This window comes from Mobula birostris, chromosome 3 (genome assembly GCF_030028105.1).
Source record: "Mobula birostris isolate sMobBir1 chromosome 3, sMobBir1.hap1, whole genome shotgun sequence".
NCBI lineage: Eukaryota > Metazoa > Chordata > Chondrichthyes > Myliobatiformes > Myliobatidae > Mobula > Mobula birostris.
In genome coordinates, this window is record NC_092372.1 from 29,397,534 (window position 1) to 29,413,624 (window position 16,091).

Genomic DNA, 16,091 nt, shown 5'->3' on the forward strand with positions numbered 1-16,091 from the left:
GAGGTATATAGCGAAGTTGGCCAAAGTAAATTGAAAGGAGCTGCTGGCAGGGATTTCAGCAGGGCAGCAATGGTGTGAGTTTCTGGGAAAAATGAGGAAGGTGCAGGACCCTTCTAGGTAGCTGCAGGCCATATAAAATTATAGTAGGGCAGTGATTGTGTCAGGGTAGGGATGAGGTGTGGAGTGTAAGCATTAAGTGCCAGTACATGGAAGGATAAAGGGTAAAGTTTGAAATAAAGATGACAATTGAAAAATATTTGATTTCAAATAAGCACTATTTTTCATAATATTATTTATCGGATATAAAATTGGCACTTTTTTCTGTTTTCACATGTCTTTCTCAATGTTCATTGAACCATTAAATCAGTGCCACTCCTTAGGCAATCTAGTGACAATGCACTTGAGAGGCTGTTAGCCGGGGTCCAGTGGCAGCAAGAGCCAGGAATGTGATCTTTCCCCATGAAGCCTCTGCAGTGGCTGCACTGAGCTTCACTGAGTCCCTCAGCACATTCTCCCGCACCTTTGCAAGTGTCAGTCCAGCATTGGTTTATGGACGTCAGTCCTGATGAAGGGTCGTGGTCCGAAACATTGACTGTCCATTTACCTCCTCAGATGCTGCCCGACCTGCCATGTCTTCCCAAAGCCCTCACACCTTCTGGAGTGAGTAGAAATACACACAATACTCCAAATACAGACTAAGCATATCTTCATACAACTGCGGCATGAATTCCTGATTCTTATATTCAAAGCCTCAACTGATAAAGGCAAATACATCAAACATCTTCTCTACCACCAAATCTATTGTGTTGCCCTTTTCAGGGAGCAAAGAACTTGGATCCCAAGCTCCTTCTATACATTCTTAAGTGTTTTATAGTCTTGCCATGTAATGTATGCATTTCTCTTACTGTTGAACAACTGGATGAACAATGAAATCCGGAATTTGCTGAGTGCCAGGTCAGAGGCATTCAAGTCTGGAGATCATGAATGTTACAAGAAGTGTAGATATGATTTCCTGAAAGCCATCTCTCAGGTGAAGTGGAGGAACCATCGCACACCCCCATGTCTCCCAATGATCTTTTGATCTCAGTATCTGAAGATGAAGCATGGGCTTCCTTCAAGAGGGTGAATCCGAGGAAAGCATCCAGTCTGGACGGTCTACCTGGCCGAGACTGAAGACCTGTGCTGAACAATCAGCTGGCTAGCGTATTCACGGATATCTTCAACCTCTTGCTCCGGCAGTGTATGGTACTCACCTGCTTCAAGCTGTCTTCAATCGTCCCGGTGCCCAAGGAAAGTGTAGTAACCTGTCTAAATGACTATTTCTCAGTGGCACTTACATCCATGGTGATGAGGTGTTTTGAGAGGCCGGTGTTGAAGCATATCAGCTCCTGTCTCAGTGGTGACTTGGATCCACTCCAATTGCCTACTGAAGCAACAGGTCTCCAGTAGATGCTATCTTGTTGGTTCTTCACACAACCCTGAAATATCTAGACAGCAAATATGCATATATCAGGATGCTCCTTATCAATTACAGCTTGGCATTTAACATTATCATCCCCTCAAAACTAATCAGTAGACACCGAGACCAGGGCCCCAAAACCCCTTTGTGCAGTTGGATCCTGGATTTCCTGACTTGCAGATCCCAGTCAGTTTGGATTGGCGAAAACATCTCCTCCACAATCTCCATCAGCACCGCAGGGGTGTGTACTTATCCCCCTGCTCTACTCGCTTTACACCTATGACTGTGTGGCTAAGTACAGTTCCAACACCACATACAGTACTATTTGCTGATGACACCACTGTTGTGGACTATATCAAAGGAGGTGATGAATCAGCATACAGGAGGGAGACTGAAAATTTGGCTGAACGGTGTAATAACAACAACCACTCACTCAATGTCGATAAGACCGAAGAAATGATTGTAGACTTCAGGAGAAGGAAACCAGAGGTCCATGAGACAGTAATATCTGAAGAGGGTCAGTAACTTTAAATTCTCCATGTTGCTATCTCAGAGGACCTATACTGGACCCATCATATAAATATAATTGCAAAGAAAGCACAACAACATTTCTACTTCCTCAGAAGTCTCTGGAAATTTGGCATGTCATCAAAAACCTTGGCAAACTTCTATAGATGTGTGGCAGGAAGTGTGCTGACTGGCTACATCATGGTCTGGCTTGGGAACACCAAAGCCTTTGAGCAGAAAATCTCACAAAAGGTAATGGAGTGACAAACAAGAGAAAATCTGCAGATGCTGGAAATCCAAGCAACACATACAAAATGCTGGAGGAACTCAGCAGCCTCGTCAGCATCTATGGAAAAGGGTACAGTTGATGTTTTCGGCTGAGACCCGATTCAGCCCGGTACATCATGGACAAACCCCTCACAACCAATGAGAATATCTACGAAACGTTGCCCTAGAAAAGCAGCATCCGTCATCGAAAATCCTCACCATCTAAGATATATTCTTTTCTTGCTGCTACCAGCAGGTAGAAGATACAGGTGCCTCAGGACTCACACGACCAGGTTCAAGAACAGTTACTACCCCTCAAACATCAGGCTCTTGAACAAAAGGGGATAGCTACACTCATTGGTGGACTCTTATCTTGTTTATTCTTGCTCGTTATTTATTGCTATTTACTTATTATCTGCATTTGCATAGTTTGTTTCTGTTGACGGTTACTGTTCTATAGATTCGCTAAGTATGCCTGCAGAATAAGAATATCAGGGTTGTGTGTGGGTGTACTCTAATAATAGATTTGAATTTGACTTTGAACGCCTAATGTGCAACATCTCATACTTGTCCGGATTAAACTTTATTTGTCATTTGTCTGCCTTCACCTCCAACTGTTTGATATACCACTATAGTAATTTTTCAATGTTCTTCACTATCCATAACTCAAGCAATTTTTGTGTTGTCTGCAAGCTCACTATATATGTATGAGAAACAATAAAGATCCTACGCAGATTCCTGAGGGACACCACTGGTCATAGACCTCCATTTGGAGTCACCCCCCCCCCCCCAACCTCTACATGCTGTCTTTTATGGGCAAGGCAATTTTGAATCTAATCTACCTAGGTGGATCCTATGTATCTTAATCTCCTGGATCTGCTTCCCATGAGGGACCTTGTCAAATGCCGTACTAAGGTCCAGGTAGACAATATTTACTGTCCTAACCTCATCAATCATCTCAGTCACCTCCTCAAAAAGCTTATTTGAGCTTCTAAGACATGACCTGTTGTGCAAAAAACCATGCTGATTATCCCTAATGAGCCCATGCTTCTTCCGTTAATCCTATCACTAAAAATCCCCAATAGCTTCTCTACTACTAGTGTGAGGCTCACTGGGTTAAGTAATTTCCTTGATTATCACTACAGGCCTTCTTAAACAAAGAAACAACCTAAACTAATCTCATGTTCACCGGGACTTTGCCTGTGGCCAGAGATGATATTTTGTCAAAGCTCCAAAAATCTAATTTCTTGCCTCTCTCAATAACTTGGGTAGATTTTATTTGATGTTCATTCGCCCTTTATCCAAAGTTGAAATTTCAAGGTAAATTTTATTATCAAAGTACATGTATGCCACCATATTGTAAATGCCTTGAGGGAAGTGGCTATTACAGGAAATAATAAATACAATAGAATTTATGAAATAAAACTATATGTAAACAAATACTGACAGACAACTAATGTGCAAAAGGAGAAAAAAGTAATACTGAGAATTTGAGTTGCAAAGATGTCTTGAAAGTGAGTCTTTAGGTTATAGAGTCAGTACAGAGTTGTGGTGAGTGAAGTTATCCACACCAATTCGGATGGTTGTAGGGTAATAACTGTTCCTGAACCTGGTGGTGTGGGACCTATGGCTTCTGTACCTTCTGCCCAATGGTAGTAGCGAAAAGGGAGCATGGCCTGGATGGTGGGAATCTTGGACGATGGATTCTGCTTCCTTGTGGCAGTGTTCCATGTAAATGTATACAGTGGTGGGAAGGGCTTTGTCTGTGATGGATGGGGCTGTGTCCACCATTTTCTGTAGTCTTTTCCATTGCTTAATGCTCACTGATAGACCCAACACCATCCTCATCTTGATCACAGCATGTTCTAGATTATTATACCACTCCACAATGGTCACACTATCATCAATGTTCTTCTTGTCACAATGGGGTGCTGGGAACGGACCCAAATGCAAGACACAGACACTGAAGTACAAGGAACAGGACTTCACCAGAGTAGGGACGTGACAGGATTCAGACCAGGAGCAGGGACAAGAATGCAGGACCAGGACCAGAAACCATGGACTAGGAGACAAGGCTTCGACTCTGAGCCTGAGACTGGACAAGGACCCAGAACCTGTGTCTTGCCTCGGGCTCAGACCCCAGAACCAGGCAAGGACATGACATGGCTTCAGGGCAGGATGTGGCTGGGGTCTAGAAGCCTGAGCCTGGAGACAGGCTGGGGTTTTTGCTCTTGAAGCTTCAGGCTGGGGCCTTGGGCCCAGAGCTTGGCTGCGGGATCCTCGAGGCTTGGGTTCTTGGAGCTTGGCTGCGGGATCTTCGTCTTGAAATGCGGCGGCTGATATCTCGGAGGCTGGAGCTGAGAGAGTGACTGGGAACTGAACATTAACATAGAGTTGGGACTTGTCCTTCGAAAAGCCGGGACTCATCATTAACAAAACACCAACATGAGACAGGACAGTACATAGACATAGAGCTGGGACTCAACCTCTCCACACCAAGGTGGGACTGGTCCACCTGTTGGGTAACGGCAGAATGGCCTGACTTACCCCACAGAGGCGAGGACAAGACAAGACAAGACCCCCCCGCAGGGCAATGGCAGAACAGCCTAACTTACCCCATGGAGGCAAGGACAAGACAAGACAGATCCCCCCGCAGGGCAACAGCAAAACGGCCTGGCTTACCCCATGGAGGCGAGGATAAGAAGAGACAACACCAAAGAGCAACAGACTGTTCCATCTCTGCTCCGGGGTAGCTCCAAGACTCAGTTCAGCCAGCAACCTCAGCTGGCTACGGAAACAGCCGGATCCCTACCTAGCTCAGAGTAGCTGGCAGCCACTCAGCTGGCCTGGGAAACAGTCGTATCCATACCACAAAGACAGCTTCGACTACTGACAGCAAGGCTCCATGAGGGAATGGTTCCCCAACGCAGCCTAAAGATGGCAATTTGCTGCTCTAGCCTTCCACTGGCAGGTTGCTCCCAGGAGATCTTGACTAAACAAACCAGCAACTCACACTCAACCCCAAGGCTACTTATATTCCAAGCCCCAAGATGGGAATCTGGTGTCTATGGTTAAAACAAACAAGGGACAGCTGGAAGACCTGGAGTCCTGAGTCCACGGACCGGACCGTGAACCGGAATGCGGACTTCACGGACCAGACCTATGACACTTCTCCTTGGCATAAATTCTATTCTTCAGATGTTCTATACTCTCCCTAGCTGCCCTAGCAACCTTGCTTGACTCTAGATTTGATGGGGAAGTTTTCTGTTTCAACCCATTAATTTGAACACCGCTACTGTTGCCTAAGAGAGCAGTTGGATCCAATCTCATATTCTCTTTCCAAGGCTCATTTTGGTGAGCACATCTATCATGTATGAGAGCAATATTTGATCAAAGGCCTTCTTCTAGACCAGGTTAATGAAGGAAAAGTCCATGCCGCTCTCCTGCACAAGGATGACGGTAACCGTGAGCAGTGCAAGATTGTCAGTGATTTTCCCAGCTATGCTCCTAGGTGGATCACCTGTCCTAGAAAATTTCACGGGATTGGTGATGAACTTAGAGAGAACCTTATAATCCATATTCAATAGGGATATGGATTCTCAGTTTACTGTGGTGGTGAGTGCCATGGTCAGAGGTCTGTATGAATCCAGAAGTCAAGGCCTGGAGTTCAAAGTCCCTTGACTGGTGCATCTTCAGGTTGATACCGGAGGTAGAAGCCCAATGGTTAAAGATTAAAATCAGCGAGCCTGCGACGTGTCTGCAAGTTGAAGTCTTGATGTCTACATGTCTGGGCGAGGGACTTACGGTTGGAAGCCCGATGACTGTAAACCTGAGAACTTGGCGTCAAGAACTCTGGGGACAGCCTTTCCTGGGGCTGGAGGCCTGTCAGTGTCTGTGAGCGGGTGGGCGAATGGGAAAGGAGCATGCTTTACTCCCGTTGTTTTGTTTTGTTGCTGCTCCTTGGGATGCTCTGCTAAACATTGTGGGAAAATTCCGCTGGAGCTGGGAAGGTGTGGCTGCCCCAAGCATATCTTCAAGCTGTCAGCACAAATGACCCATTTCACTGTATGTTTTGATGGATGTGTGATATACTGCCAGCTGGAAGCATAACACAGCACACTTCCACAGGGCTTGGCCCATCCAATTCAATATACTGGAACAGAATAAAAGACAATGGCAAGCCCCTACAGTGAGCATGACCGAACACTATCCCTGTAGTGGGGCAAAGGAGGAGAAGCTGAGGACCAGAAAGAGAGGGAGTCCACAAATTAAACTGGAAGGAGAAAGACATGAGTGTGTAGGATGAGGTTGCTGGCAGAGACACAGCCAGGAGAAGTTATGATCTCATGGATGGTGAAGAATAGAACCATAGGTAAAGCAGAGGAGTTCCCCAGCTTGCAGATAGTCTGACATACGGAAATACAGCCTTACACAGATTACCTCATAAATCTTTAACACATTTTTTCATGTTCAATAATAAAATGTTTCAGTTAATGACTAGATACCGTATATATTCCATTAGTTAAGGTGATTACTCAGTGCAATGGAAGAAGTATATGGCAAGAAGGCAGGTGTATGGGGTTGAATGGGATCTGGGATTAGCTATGAAGGATTGGTGGAGCAGACTCGATGGGCTGAATGGCCTAATTCTGCTCCTGTGTCTTATGATCTAAGTATGTAGAGTTTGAAATGCCCTTCCAAAGCAAGTATACAAAGAGCAATATGACATGGGAAGCTATTGAAAATGAACGTTTCTGACTTACAGGGAAACCAGTTTACAGATGGTTCCCAGGAACAGAACCCTTATGCAACCCAGAGACCGCCTGTACTGGAATATTAGCGGAAAGATAACAACTTCAGCACACTTAGCAGCTTCACCATAAATACTGGTCTGTGCAGAGGTTTCAAATGGACAACTTATGTTCGAAATGTTAAATATGCTAGGTTGCAAAATCACGAACAAGAGAAAATCTGCAGATGCTGGAAATCCAAGCAACACACCCAAAATGGTGGAGGAACTCAGCAGGCCAGGCTGCACCTATGGAAAAGAGTACAATCGACGTTTCAGGCCGAGACCCTTCAACACGACTAGAGAAAAAAAGGTGAAGAGTCAAACATTACCTGCCATTTTCTGGCATTGCACATTTCACTACTGTTAGAGTCACAGATTCATGAGCAATATAGTACAGATACAGACCCTTCAGCCCAATCATAGTGCACACCCTCCTAGTCCCAATTTCCTGTGTTTGGCCCATATCCCTCTAAGCCCCACCTGTCTGGATACCTATCCTGGGGCTTTTTAAATAATATCATTGTACCTACCTCAATCATTCCTGCTCATTCCTTAAATTCACCAACTTCTGTGTGGAAAAGTTGCCCCTTGGGCCCCTTTAAAATCCATGTCCCCTAGATTTGGTGTCCCCTATCTTGAGAAAAAGGCTGTTCCTGTTCACCTTATCTGTGCCTCTCATAATTTTAAATAAGGTTGCCCCTCTTTCTCCTACTTTCCAAGGAATAAAGTACTAGCCTGGTCAACCTCTCCCTATAACTCGATCCTTCCAGTCCTGGCAACTAAGAAGGGGGCATGAGAAGATTAAGGGAGCTAGGGCTTTACTCTCTGGAGAGAAGGAGGATGAGAGGAGACATGATAGAGGTGTACAAGATATTAGGAGGATAGAGTGGATAGCCAGCACCTCTTCCCCAGGGCACCACTGCTCAATACAAGAGGACATGGCTTTAAGGTAAAGGGTGGGAAGTTCAAGGGGTATATTAGAGGAAGGTTTTTTTACTCAGAGAGTGGTTGGTGAGTGGAATGCACTGCCTGAGTCAGTGGTGGAGGCAGATACACTAGTGAAATTTAAGAGACTACTAGACAAGTATATGGAGGAATTTAAGGTGGGGGGGGGTTATATGGGAGGCAGGGTTAAGGTTTGGCACAATATTGTGGGCCGAAGGGCCTGTACTGTGCTGTACTATTCTATGTTCTATGTTCTATGATCCTTGTAAATCCCTTCCAGTTTAACCACATCTTTCCTACAACAGGGTGACCAAAACTGTGCACAGTACTCCAAGTGCAGCCTTGTCAATGACTTAAACAACTGCAACATAAGTCCCAACTCCTATGATCATTGCTGTGACCGGTGAAGGCCAGTGTGCTAAACACCTGTTTCACAACCCTGTCCACCTGCTTTCAATGAACTATGCACTTGTATGCCAAGGTCTCTCTATTTCATTATACTCCCTAGTGCCCCATCATTCATCGTATGAGTCCTATATCGATTTGACTTTCCAAAGTGTATCACCTCACCCTTATCTGAACTGAAATCCATTTGCCACTCCTCGGCCCAGTTTCATAACTGATCAGGATCCTTCTGTAATCCACAATATCCTTCTTCACTATCAATTATTTATGAGAATCAGAAGCCTAACATTTATATAAATAATGAGTAACAAGAATCCCAACACTGACCCCTGCAGCACAGGAGCAGTCCTGAGCCCCATTTGAAGTAACAACCTTCAAACACCATCCTCAGGTTCCTACCTCTGTACTAGTTTTGAAAACACCTGAGCAACACAAACTTGGATTTCCAGAATCTGCAGATTTTCTCATGTTTGTGTTTGAAACCACCTAATTAGTTTTTTCTGGATTCCGTGGGATTCAGCTGGAACCTTTTCAAAGGCCTTGCTAATGTCCAAATAGACGACGTTCTCTGCCCTATCCTCATCTATCTTTTTGATTACCTTTTCAAAAAGCTATTAAAATGTTCATTCAGCATGATTTCCCATCCAGGCCACGTTGTCTCCGAATCAGACTGAATATCCAAATGCAGGTAGATCCTGTCTTTCCAAATTCCCTTCACTATTTTCCCCTCTACTGATGCCAGGCTGACGGGCCTGTAATTCACTGTCTTTGATCTTGCTTCCCTTCTTAACATTAGCCATTTTCCAGCCTTTGGGAACTTCACCAATGGCTAACAATGAAGCAAATATCTCTGTAGGGGCCTTTACAGTTTTGTGACTAGCCTCCCACAATGTCCGAGGATGCACTCAGTCAGCCCCTGGGACATATCTACCTTAATGCACCATAATGCTACAAATATCTCATCCCTGGTAATATAAGTGTCCTCCAAAACATCACCATTTGTTTTCCTTATCTCTTGAGTCTCCATGATTTTCTATTCAGTAAATACCGAGGAGAAATATTTGTTAAAGATCCTGCAGCTCAACTCATAGACAACCCTGCTGATCTTCATGGGGATCTGTTCCCTCCCTAGTCACTCCTTTTCTCTTTAGCTATGGAATCACTTGTGATTTTTTTTTTAACCCTACCGGCCAGATCTATCTCATGCCCTCTCTTTTTCCTTCAGATTTTTCTCCTATGAATATTCTTATTCCTTTTATCTTCTTATAATCATCAATGGAAATGTCAATTTGGGGATTTTTACTCAAAAAGATCTTGGGAGAATGGAAATCTCACTGATGAGTATGCATTTCGCAACACCCGGACAAACTCTTCTGCTCTGAGCTAATCCAATTTTCCAGTCATGTTGAAATACAATAACTTTACCAAATACCGTCGGTGAGAAACAAGCTCCAAAACCTTTTGCAATTGGAAGTGAATGTAAATGTAGGAAACAGGAAGGGAGTGTGAAGGGATGAAAGATTTATAAAAAAAAGGTGATTTTTGAAAAATGTATCTTAGCTGTGGAAGAAAGGTGTTCTGTGAATCAGGCAGGGGTTTCAACTGTTAATGGTAGGGTAAAGAAAGATAGGGAAGGAGGGAGGGTGGGAGGGATTTGTATGATCAAGTGTGGCCTTCAAGTGTTAAAAATTTAATGATTATGGTGCTGGTGAAGGTGGGGTGGGAGTGATTGGCACAGTGTCTTTATTGTCTTCACACTCATTTTTCATGCTCCTGGAAAGTAATTTTGAGCAGATACAAATAGATTGTCTGAGTAGTGGAATAGTGCACAGTTGTGGTTGAACTGAACTCGAACAATTGAGCAACTGTACTGAATTGCATTGACTTTATTTCTTACATCCTTCACATACGTGAGGAGAAAAAATCTTTATGTTACATCTCCGTCTGAATGTGTAATGTACAAATTATAGTAATTTGTAATAAATGGTGTGTACAGTAAGATATACAACATAACAGTCAAGATAGCTTAGAAATACAATTGTGTCAGCGTGTACTAATCAGTCTGATGGCCTGGTGGGAGAAACTGTCCCGGAGCCTGTTGGTCCTGGCTTTTATGTTGCTGAGCCATTTACTGGATGGTAGTAGCTGGAACAGTTTGTGGTTGGAATGACTCAGGTTCCTAATGATCCTTCGGGCTCTTTTTACACACCTGTCTCTGTAAATGTCCTGAACAGTGGGAAGTTCACATCTACAGATGCACTGGGCTGTTCGCACCACTCTCTGCAGCAGAGTCCTGTGACTGAGGGAAGTACAGTTCCCATACCAGGCAGTGATGCAGCGAGTCAGGATGCTCTCAACTGTGCCCCTGTAGAAAGTCCTTAGGATTTGGGGACTCGTGCCGAAATTCTTCAACCATCTGAGGTGAAAGAAGCGCTGTTGTGCTGTTCTCACCACACAGCCAGTATGTACAGACCATGTGAGGTACTTGGTGATGTGTATACCGAGGAACTTGATATAGGGAGCTGTTCACTCTCTCAACCCCAGATCCATTGATGTCAATAGGGATTAGCCTGTCTCCACTCCTCCTGTAGTCCACAGCCAGCTCCTTTGTTTTTGCGACTTTGAGGGAGAGGTTGTATTCTTGACACCACCGTATCAGGGTGATGACTTCTTCTCTGTATGCTGCCTCATTATTATTTGAGATAAGGCCAATCAATGTAGCATCATCTGCAAATTCAATTAGAGAATTAGAGCTGTGGGTGGCGACACAGTCATGGTGTACAGAGAGTAAAGGAGGGGACTTAGTACACAGCCCTGGGGGGCTCCTATGTTGAGAGTCAGAGGGGTGGAGGTGAGGGAGCCCACTCTTACCACCTGCCAGCAATCTGACAGGAAGTCCAGGATCCAGCTGCACAAGGCGGGGTGAAGGCCAAGGTCTCTGAGATTCTTATCAAGTCTGGAGGAAATTATGGTGTTGAATGCTGAAAACTGTAGTCACATCCTCCAGGAGCACTGCCACAAGAAAGCACCACCCATCTTCTAGGACCTCCATCATCCAGGCCACGCTCACGTCTCGGTGCTGCCATCGGGAAGAAGGTACAGGAGCCTTGGGTCCCACACCCCTAGATTCATTGATTCTACGGTATTTCTTTGTTTTCCTGTGAATGCCTGAAAGAAAATGATTCTCAAGGTAGTTTTTGGTGTCATATCCATACTTCAATAATAAATTTACTTTGAACTTACTGAACTTTGAATATTTTACATGGCTTGGTTCAGTGAGTGTGTGGAGGGAATTAGACAGATTGGTAAGCATGTGAAGCCAATTGCAGGAATAATGCCTTTCTAGCCTTCCCATTTGCACAACACTGTTTGCCTCCTGATGTTTAATCGGATCATTTAAATCCTTCAGCAGTATATGGGAATTCAAATCCTGCAGTGGACCTGCTACCAGTATTCTGCTTTTCACTGACTTAACTCTATCCTGAGAAGGGTATATTTTCCTTCCATTCTCTGGAGACACATACACCACGATGCAATGAATGTAGTTCCTATCTCAATATTTTTTCTCTCTTTTTGCACTACTTATTTAATGTAATACTTTTATATATCCTTCTTATTGCAATTTATCATTTTCTTCTTATATATTGCAATGTACTGCTGTGGACAGAACAACAAATTTCACAACATATGCTAGTGACGAGTAAACTCTTCACAGGCTTCCAGCCAGGTACAGGTATCAAGTTTAACTGATGTTCTGATGACAAACTCTGCCATTTTCATCAGGGATGATGCCTGACCATATCTGATTGGTTAGTCCTCATCCAATCAAGTTTCCACTGTTCCACCTTGTTTACAATCAAATTCCAGATCTTACTAAGAGTGAGACCTTCATCTTTGTTAAAATTCTTATCGGCCAGATGGGATGCTTGGTAGAAACCTGCATCAAGGAGCACAGGAGGTGTATCGTTTTGGGTTTCCCGAAGAAACTGGCGGTAGCAGAACATTGCATTCACAATGACAATAGGATTGACTTCTTTGGCTCAAAATTACTGCGCTAAGCCAATGGCTTTTGGGACCGCCTAGTGAAGGAAGCCATTGAAATAAAACTAAAGGAAAAGAATTTTAACAAAGATGAAGGTCTCTCTCCAAATAAGAACTGGAATTCAATTGCAAACAAGCTGGGACAGCAGAAACCTGATTGGATGCGCAGTAACCAATTGGGAGGAACAGATGACGGGGCATAAGTACCACCAGACTAGACATGCCCAGGCATTATCCCTGATGAAGATAGCAGAGTTTGTCGTTGAAATGTTGGTTAAAATTGATACCTGTACCCAGCTGGAAGCCTGAGACAAGTTTGTTCATCATAAACGCCAAGAAAGCACTAGATCCTTTTTCATATGATAGTGATATTAAACCTGATTTTGATTCCTGGTTCTCTGGATGAAATGGAAGATGGTTCATGGACTGCCATGGCTTTCTACTTTCCATCCAAGGTCATCCTGCCAGACATAACATGTAGTGGCTTAGGTGGATCACTTGTCCAGACCAGACTTGACCAACAATCTTTGTTTAAGGTCTTCTATTTAATTTCAAAAATAAAAATTGCAGAAGATACAATAAAACAGTACACATCTTTATTTACATTCATAATATCATACGTTTATTCTGTCATCAAATTAATAGAGTTTTTTTTACAGAGCACCAAAGAATCCGAATCAGGTTGTGAAATCTGTTGTTTTGTGGCAGCATGATAGACGGTTTCTTTGAAAAACGTACCTATCAAGTGTCTGAGGAGCTGTTACAGCAGACCCAGTCACTCAGTGTTCAATGATAACAGGACCAAAGATGGCAATCTTTCCCCACAAAGCTTTTACATTGGCGACACTGTTTCAATCTATTCCTTACTACTGAAATGTGCTAGTAGTTAGCAATAACCCATTTCTTCTTGTACTGGAACACTAGTAAGTTTCGAAGAGATAGAAGTACATCTTCATCAAACTGACAACTTTCCAGTAGTACTTGATGGTTATCATTCATATATTCCCTGGGAACAGCCCACTGATTAGGGAGGCCTCTGTTACATAGCTGCTAAGAATGAACCTCTTTAAGGACCTTTGCATACTTTTTTGGAACTGCTTGGAAAGTCCGCAGAGAGAGATGGATTATCAACTCATCCTCATCAAGGGTGTCTCAAGAGCAGTGTGCATTGGGAGTGAGATTCCAACTGGTCAAGAAGGTTACGACGAGGCCCATGGTCACCCAAACGATGTCTTGGTGCTTGTTAGTGAGTTCTGGCAATGAGGCATTCTGCTAGATGGATTTGATGGTTCATTGTGTCATTTCTCAGCAGAGTCTGCATGATGTTCTGTGTTGACCACTGCTTGATGGACATGTGGTCAAAAGTGATTTTCTGAAGGAACTTTTCTATGGAGAACAACTGCTGGGGCGAAGTCCAACTGAATCGAATATTTTGTGGAAGTGAGGCTGATCCATCCTTTGCAGGGAGAATCTCAGCATGTGATGACACTCTGTGTTTGCGTAATTTGGTTCTACGCACGGCTGGATGCAACCAAAGCACAAAATGGCCATGTGCACAAGGACATTGTTCCTGATACATTATCCCCCATTCCCTGGAAACTTGGGCATCATGATCTGCTAGAAACACTACACATCATCATAGATCCTCTGATGAAACAGAGGCAGGCTTGGGTGACTTTCACGACACAAGATCGGGATACAGACCATACCTGCAGCACGAACAACACCAAGAATAGCTTTCACCCACTGACAAGGTTCTTGCCCACTACTGAGAAGGTGCCCTGCTCCCACATTACCCCATATTTTTATTGGATCTTGGCTATTTACTCCAGACAATTTTTGTGACACACCATGGTTCCTCCAAACCAGTTCCCCACCACCTTCAGGTAGCCAGACTTGATGGTGAAGGGCATGATGGTCTGGGCAGGCCAGCTGACAAAGCACTTTGCCCTTCTCTTTTTATGCTTGACTCTGGCCCCCAAAGCTAGCTCTTACTGATCACAAGCATGCGTCAGCCTGTGGACAAGGCCTCCATGTGGTGATCTCCATAATGTGGGATTCTCTTCACTCATTTGCAGCCTGACCTGTTTGGCATTTCCAGTATTTTCAGTTTTTATTTTAAATTTTTGTCTGGTTTTCACTGGCAGGGATGGTTCTGATCCGATTTCCCTTCTTCCTGGCATCATTGCCACTCTTGTGTCCATCTCTTTCCTAATGGATTTGGCAAAGGGCTGTATGCAACCACATAAACATGACAGGAGAAAGTGGACAAACCTGCCTGATAGCCCTGAAGTTGTATTTAATTCCTGAATTCCCTTCACAAAGCCCATTTTGGAGCGTATGACCATCACGTATGTCAAAGCCTTTTCCTGGTTTAAACAGACCAGGCACATGTTCAACCCCTGTCCTTGATGTAGGTGATGACATGTAAGCGAGGATTTCCACCGACAACTCCCTACCTTCCACCCCCCCCCCCACCCCACCCTTGGAATTTAATGGTCAGGCTGTGTCTGTGGTTCATTCATTCAGGCGATCATGTCTCTCCATCCATCACGGTCCTTGACCCTCCGAATTGTAGTTGTTGCCTCCCCTGTTTCTAACCACTACAATTCGGAGGGTCAGGGAATATGGTAGAGTCATTCAAATTCCTGGGCACTTCTACACTTCCATCACCAATACACTGAAGTGAGAGAAGCACGTTACGCTCATCCCTAGGAAAGCTCAGCAGAGATTGTTCCTCCTACACTGTCTTAGGAAACTTAACATCTCAGGGTGTATTCTGATGAATCATTGACAGTGTTGTGACCACCTTTATGATCATTTGGTTTCCTGCCGCCTCCTCCGTCTCCAAGTCCAGGTTGCAATGAGTCATCCACTCAGCAGAGAAACACTGCTCATCGCCAGAGCAAAGAAGAGCTGAAAAAATTATTGCTGACTCCCTCCACCCTAGCAGTCATCTATTCACCAAATTGCCATCAGGGAGATTCTACAAGTCCATCACCACCAGGACTACATCATCTCTGAAGCTTCTTTACTGTAGCTATCCAGCTTCTCAACAAAACTCACTCAGGTGTAATACCCTAACTGTCCCTGCGCAACTTCCATTAAAGGGTCTTTCCTACTCTCCTTGTTTTGTTGATAATTGTGTCTGTGTAACTACGTACCAATTAAATAAAAGCACACATGCAGGAGATGGCTTTAACTAGTGTATTCACATTGCGGTGAGAGAGAGAGAGAGCAGATCAATATGTATGCATAGACAACAGATCAATGTGCATTGGTGAGTTACCAGTCCATGCGTAGTGCTAAAGGGGGTCATTGCTCTAAAATAAATAGATCCATACATTACACCTCCTCCCCCTTCAGATGAATGTAACATAAAACGGCACATGTACAAAACATTCAATTTCCCTTTCACAAATCATTTTCAAATAAACATGCTTTCACAAAAAAGGTCCATAACTAACTTCGCTATACTAAAGATTCAGTTTTTTCGGTGGTGCTCCATTTTTTTCAGGATAGCGGCTCTGGACCTGTGGAGTGGCATCAGGTTTTGTAGGTGTCTTGTCACAGACAACGTTCTCAGTTGCCCGGTGCCACCTTGCTGTCAGTGACATGATCATCACTAAAAGGTAAGTCCAGTGGCTAAAATGGATTGCCTTGTTGAATGCAGTC